This window comes from Lygodium microphyllum, chromosome 27, assembly GCF_053477565.2.
Source record: "Lygodium microphyllum isolate KBCC chromosome 27, Lygodium_microphyllum_v1.1.10, whole genome shotgun sequence".
In the NCBI taxonomy this organism is placed as follows: domain Eukaryota; kingdom Viridiplantae; phylum Streptophyta; class Polypodiopsida; order Schizaeales; family Lygodiaceae; genus Lygodium; species Lygodium microphyllum.
The window spans coordinates 89,117,909-89,125,506 of record NC_141161.1 but is presented as its reverse complement, the minus strand read 5'-3'; positions in this window follow the sequence as shown (position 1 = coordinate 89,125,506).

The following is a 7,598-nucleotide window of genomic DNA, read 5'->3' as shown; positions in this document are numbered from 1 at the left end:
CTATCTAGCATCAAGTAAATAATCCTTGGTGAAGGGGTTGTGGTTGTGGTAACATAGTGTTTCACTTATCTAGGACACAAAGTATGTAAGTAATTATAATTTCTCCAAAATAATTGTGAACCCAAGCATGTTGGAATGAGCGTATGGCATTAAACACATCAATAGCCAGGGAGTAATTGGATTGTCTAGTGCCTAGCAAGAACCTTGGAGAAAGGGAACTCATTGGATCTACATTATCAATGACAAAGAAGGAATTTCCATAGTCGCAAAGACTATTTTCCAATTGAAATTTTTGTGCATGAAGCAAACCCCATGACTTGTTGGACATCCACACTCAAAGTCTTTCTTGGACAAGTCTACTAGGAATCAACAATCACTTGTAGGCCAATAAATGGTCCAAAAACCACCCTAGGCTAGAATAGCACCTTTAATAATCCGCATGACTAGGCTTGATAGTTTTAGCTAAGCACAACTAGGCCTGGGGAGACTGCACTGCATTGAAGACTACCTACAAATGGCGAGAAAGATCACACCCAATAAGTACTGTAGCACAAGAAGTATCCACCTCTTGAACCTTTGCATCGTAGAGCTTAGCCAAAAACTTATAACTCCAATATATTTTTCAATAAGTATAATTTTGTCTCTTTTCTTTATGTATGTAAAGAATGGATGAGATATTTTCTGAAGAGGAGAGGAACCCGCTACAATGGATCCGAGTTGGCCCTTTTGCATCATTCTAACAATCCCATGACCATGCGACAAGCGGCTTTGGTACAAGGTTCTAGTGCATATCCTTCAAATAGCCAAAGAGGTGAAGCCATCACCAGCACTACAAACAAGCTAGTGGCATTAACAGTGCTAGAAAGCATCCAGATGGCAGAACCCCATCACGCACAGCATGCCCGCCGCGAATGTGTCGCCCAGCCTAACAGCCATTTACTCCTCCACACTAGAATTAATCCTTGTACTATTGCAGGCACACCCCCACGTGCGCCTTACATATGCTCTGCAATGGCTACGGAACTCTCAGACCATCTCTGCAAACAAGGCAATCTCCTGCAGGTACGTCTTCGAGAGCTCACGTTCCTCATGGTAATAATTTCCTGTGCCATCTATATCATCAAAGCTGGGGGTAGCTGAAGCAGGCCACACGCAAGAGCTGGGGCCATTATCGAAGCAGGAAAAGCTTTCAAGGAAGACCTCTGAATATTGCAAGGAAAATTGCCTCCATCAAAGAAGATGCGTAGCTTGCCTACCAGGAGGGAGAGAACGAGAGGATAAGAACGTTGAGCGACTCCAATCTCCTTGAGCTATGAACCATCCACGTGCTTTGTAGGCTGAAAGTTAGGACCTCATATGTGTCTTGTTTGATATTGTTGGCGTATATCAAGTGCTAGTTCATATGAGCAAGCTGGGCATGGAGCTTGTCATTCGCATGATTCCCACACAATGTGATTGTGGCTCCATTTGCACGCATCTTGCATTTCATGAATAAAAGACAAATAGCCAATATAGGCATGTAAATCATTTTGAGGATTAGACACTTCACGTGGATAAAGAATGCCATGTTGGTAAGACCTTCCCAATTTTAATTCAAGTATATCAATCCATAAGAATCAAGCCGAAGCTAGAGCCAAAACAAAAGGCCAACGCTAGGAGCAAAACTACAAGATGAAGAACCAAAGACAATAGTTAGCAATGTCTAATGCCAACAACATCCATTAGACAATCAAATCATAAGAAGCTACAAATTCCACAATTGTAATGTCCATCAATGGCACTAATGATGTAGCCAAGGGGACAACTTCCAAAATCAAATTAGTGAAAAATCATTTCCTAACATCCTAATTATGTCATGCCACATGCTTATGAGCATGATAGGGGACTCAAGAGGGCAAAGTAGCTTCGTAGTCACACCACATCTCTGATGACACTTTGATGCATGAGCATATGAACTAGACTGAGAAGAGTGGATGGATAAGGATAACCAATTGGGTGGATAAGTGGATGGATGAGTTGGCACTAAAGAGTGGCAATGTGGAATGTACTAGTTGTAGCCCAATGCCTATATAAAGAGGCACTAAGTAACACAATAAAAATCTATCTTTACTTGAAGCTTATACTTCTGATTGGTTTCTCATCAATTCCCTATTTTCAATTCACTATCATTTTTACTATGGCATATTTAATATATGATCCTCCGTAGCCATGTCCTAGCTCTAGATCCATGTTTCCTGACAAGATTGAAGGCCTACTAGGATATGTTTTTGCTCCTCCTTCTCCATCTAATTTTTTTGTTTCAAGTTCACTATGTAAAGTTCCCTTTACATAGCCTCCTTGTCCCCCCAAGGGACACAAACTCCTCCATATCCATGTTAGCCACCTCCACATCTTGAATTATCTTGCAAGTGACTCCAATTTGGTAAAGTCTAGTTGGGTCTACAAGCTCTTCCTCTGATAAGCCAAGAAGCACCTAAACCCAAAATAGAATTCATGAAGCTCACACTTCTCTTTATGGAATGGACACTCTAATGTTATTGTACAATCTTCAAGGAGTTGTAGCCTTTTCTTTACAATTCTCCTTCAATTGTATTTCACATTCCCTAAAATGAATAGAATTATGTAATTCTTGGATTCTTCAACAACTTTTTCTAACTTCACCATCTCCTTGAAGCTCTAGAACTCATTCTACAAGAATAACATAATGGACAATATCATATCCCCTGTACTGAACGGTGCATTGAATACTTCTTGGCATTGTCAACATATGCATTATTCCCAACTTTGCAAAGGAAGGAAAAAAGCTTTTGTCCTAGGGATTCATTTACTACACTAATTCTTCTCCCACACAAATGTTGTCCCCAATGTTTGGATGCTAAGTCAAAAAAGTTTTGGAAGGTCTAGGTGGACACAACGCAAGGCAAAAGAATATCCATCCATGAGGGTGCAAGACTAGAGTGCATAGAACAAGCTTAGAGCATTCCTAACCAAGAACCAAATCCTCAAGAGGCCACAAGAGAATGAGAAGAGACATAGCAAGACACAATAGAGGCTGAAAGCACACCAATCAAGAAGATAGATGTTCCAAGATCTAGCACTATCACTTCTAAGGTCAAAGCAAAAGAGCGCCAAGCTAAAAAACTTTAGCAAAGAAAAACAAGCCTTTGCCCATGCAAGGGTAAAAGCCATGGGTCCTTCTAAAGTGCCTTCTAGCATTGCATATATAAAGGCATAGAAGTTTGTTAACCAGAGGTAAATCAGCAAGATGCCCTTAGGGAGATTAGAAATGCACAAAATGGCTTTCACTTGATGATATCAAAAGCTCCCTTTCTTAGGCTGGTCAAGGAAATTGGTGACAAGCATTGGCTCAATGTCAAGTGGCAAACAAGTGTACTAGCTTGCATGAAGGGTTTGAAGAGGACTTTTCGATAAACTTCCTTCAAGATAGCTATGTCTATGTTGCCCATGTTCACAAGGTAACTTTGATGGATAAAGAGGTGCACACAACAAAGCTCCTCGAGTACAGGTTTGACAAGCTACTTGTACCAACATACAAAAATGACAAGTAGGCCTATGCACTTTTGAGTATTTAGAGTAAAGGAAGACTCAAGGAGACCAAGGATCCCACAGTGCAAATTGAAGAAAACACTAGAAAGAATGAGAAGCTCTAAACACTTGAAGAGAAGAAAATCATCCCTGTATGATTTCTCCATTGACTTTCAGTCTACAAAGATTTTGACTAATGTGGCGGATGAGACACTTGAAGAGAAGAAAACCATCCTTGTATAATTTCTCCATTGACTTTCAGTCTACAAAGATTTTGACTAATGTGGAGGATGAGATTTTTCTACCCAACCACATCATTTTTATTCTTTGCAAATATATTCCTTAAAAGAATTATAAAAAAACATGAATTCGGATAAACTAAGATAAACTAACTCTCCTTGATATTCTCCCAATCATCATAGAAGATAAACTAACTCTCCTTGATATTATCCCAATCATCGTAGAGCTTTAAATATGTTTGATAGTCTTTAACTTAAAGCCCTAGCTTGTTCCATCATTGGGAGTATCCCAATTTGTCTAATGAATTAAGATTAGGTATATGAAGCTCTTCCAATCTTCCAAATGCCTATATGTTTCTTGGCACAATGTAAGCTACAAAATGAAAATATAAATTCTTTTCAATGAAAAATTTTGAAGGATGGCTATGGTAAATAGGGTTGTTGAATTTAGCATGCATGACCCTAATGTACCTATGAGTGACTATGAGTTTCCATTCCACACTAGTTGATAGAAACACGTTTGCACAAAGTTCTCAAACTCTAGAAGCTCATCAATGGGACAATGAAAATTAGAATAAAAAGATACACTACGTTAAACTTCCTTGAAAGATCAATTTCATCACAATACTTGATGTGGAAAGTGTTACTGCATAGAATATGCCAAGTGAAGATTCTTTGTGGAATACATGCGTTGTATAGCATAATGAGAATAAGAAACAGTTTGTTTGCACTTTTAGTTGTCTTTCAAGTGGCTTGGACCAGTCTGAAGCAATCCAAGAAAAACAATTTAAGTCATACTTTTCAAGTTTCAAAGATGTTCTGAGAGGCAATCGAGATAATGGTATATAGTCTAGTCACTGGACTACAATATGCTAGTCGAACGTTAATCAAACCAAAAGGCAGTTCAGTTAATTTTATATCTTAGATTCGAATGGCTCCTTTTCAAAAAGGTGTTCTTAAGGAGTTTTTATCTTGTAACTTAAGCCCCATAATTCATACTTTCTAATGAAAGCTTACATTTTCTATTTTTGTTTTTTGACCTTGTGAGGAACTTTAAGATAAAATCATTGTTATCCCATCGTGGAGCTTGTAGGTTGTTGGATACCACATATCATCCTCCCTTGTATTGTAGCATGTACAAGTCTGTATAGAGTTACATGTTCACCTAGAGGCATCCATGGAAGGTCTAGGATATTGACACAAGAAATGAGGTTGGAATAGAGCAAAGATAATCAAAAAAAGTTTGAAAGGAGCTAAGGTGCCAAAACAATGTAAGTTACTATACACAAAAAGGGCACACACTAAATAATATTTTGAAATCTCTCTTAAATCGAGATAAAATTTCTTTAGTTGTTTAATTTTGAGGCAACTTTTAAACATCTCAATTTTCAAAAATCACATCGAGTTGAAAAATGTCGTCAATATCAAACCTTTTGGCTAGAATTTCTCATAAGGATAACATTAGAGGCCCCTTTTCACAATTTTGCTAGAAATAAATAAAGTTTGGTTGAATTAGTAGAGGGTCAAATGTTACATTAGACCACACATAACAATGTCCTATTCTCCTATTCAATAGTATCACCATTAGTAAAAGATATCCATAGAACTAGTGCTCTATCTCAAGGATAGTCTCTCTTAATCCTCGTATCTCTAAGAGAAAAAGGCCAAGGCATCTCTAATCAATGTTGTCGATGACTCGTAATAGTGATCCAAACCCATCCCTAAATAGAAAACGCAAGTGCCCTACATCTCATAATATGTTGAGCACTAACAAACGTGATGCTCCTCTATCACTACCTTTTGCTGGCAAATTGGACACATATGATTATGTGGGGGTATGGATACATATCTACCAATCTTAATCTCTAACCGGTATGAAAAAGTGCATATCTGGCCAATAACACATCTAATCTCAAGTGATAAATAGTATTTGTGTATATCAAGCATATAATAAATCCATCCTCAATGGTCTGGAGGAGAAAATGGCATTAGTAGAAAGTCGTCTTTGTCTCCATCTCATATACTAGTGCCAACCATGTTCTCTTGGTTTCCAACTAATAAGATTTTGTCTCATTATATTGCCAACCTCTGAGTAACTTAAAGTGAAAGATTACACATTAGGGGAGTACTAAAAGGGCAATATCCTATCCATGCTAAAACCATGTAACTCAAACTATGATATCATCTAGGCATAGCAACATGAAGTATCACCCTTTGTAGCAAGCTCTCATGAGGACTGGAGGGCTAGTTGTGTACATGTGTCTAGGGTGCTCACATAAGCCATTTCTGAATGACATTAATCCAGTAAAAGCCTCCACCGCAATTGGAGGATCTCCTAGCTCAACTTTGTAATCTCAAATGGGTCCAAAGCCTTACATCTGATCATCCCAAAAATCATTGGATACCAAAGGCCTCTGCATCAATGTCCATCCATCATATGTGTAGCTTGATCTACTGTGATGGTCAAGGCTAGTCCCCAAATTATATACTCCATATAGTAGTACAGATGTATTAGAGTATAAAATAGTCATAACTCAATGCAAGATTCTTGAAACTATCTATGTGAACACACCTTATCGAATTCTCCCAATGTTATATATCCCCATGTAAGTCTAGTCTCTATTGCATCTCTTGTTAGAGAAAGTAGGCCTTGTAAATAAGACACCCGAATATGTATGAGTGTCAGCATACTTCATCTCCTATTGTTTATAGGTAAAGATTGGTGCAAATATCCTAAGCTATTATGATGTGATATTAGATACCATCACATTGGTTTTACCAAGGTTAATTGCTATGTTTCTCTAGCCCCTATACTTATAAAGAGCCGATTATCAATACACACTCACTTGTGTACAACAAGAGAGGTTAGAAGTACTAGTCAGTGGGGCTCCTGTATCTCCTCAACTAAAGATCTAACTGAAGATCTCATTAATGTATAGTCCAAAAAGTGTCAATGAGAGTGAACATCCTTGCTTCACCCCAATGGTGGCTTGGAGACCCTGAAGGGTTCATGCTCTACCAACCACCCACTCATATAATGCTAGAATACCACAAATGAGCTCTCTAAGTACTCTCCTGCTATATGACCTATGCATGCATCAATCTAGCTCTCAATATGGTGTCAAAAGCTGTGTCAAAAATATTTACCTACATCCAACCTATCCTTCTACCCTATGACCCACTTCTACCCATTGGCTCAACTCTTGCTCAAGAATGGAGGCATATCATTTGGCCAATGTGTGCCCAACTATCATGATACGATAGTTACTCAATGAGGTGAAATCACCTAACTTGAGAATGGATACAATGGTATTAGTGCTCCAACTCTCTTGGAAGCCTTCACATATAGCTCTATTAAGCAGGTATGTTAGGAGTTGCAATCAACTTTCTCTACCCATTGTATGAATCAACATACTCGTCTCCTATTGTGCATAGGTAAAGCTCAATATTGATCACTTAAGCCACTATGATGTGGTATTAAACACTATAAGCTGGGTTTTACCGAGGTTAACCAAGATGTCTCTCTATCCCCTTTAGCCCTTGTAGAGAGTCAACAATCAACATGATATCTACGTATCACAAGATAGGTTTGAAGTATTAGCTAGTCGGGCTCTTCAATCTTCTCCTCCAAGGATGATGTCAAAGATCTTGATGTATAGTCCAAAAAGTGATGGTGAGAGTGAACATCCCTGCTTCACACCAATACTGGAGTGAATAGGGCTAAGAAACCCTCAAGGGTCCACACTCTACCAAACAAACGACTACTCATATAATACTAGAATATCCTATGTGAACTCTCTCTTAAGTACATTA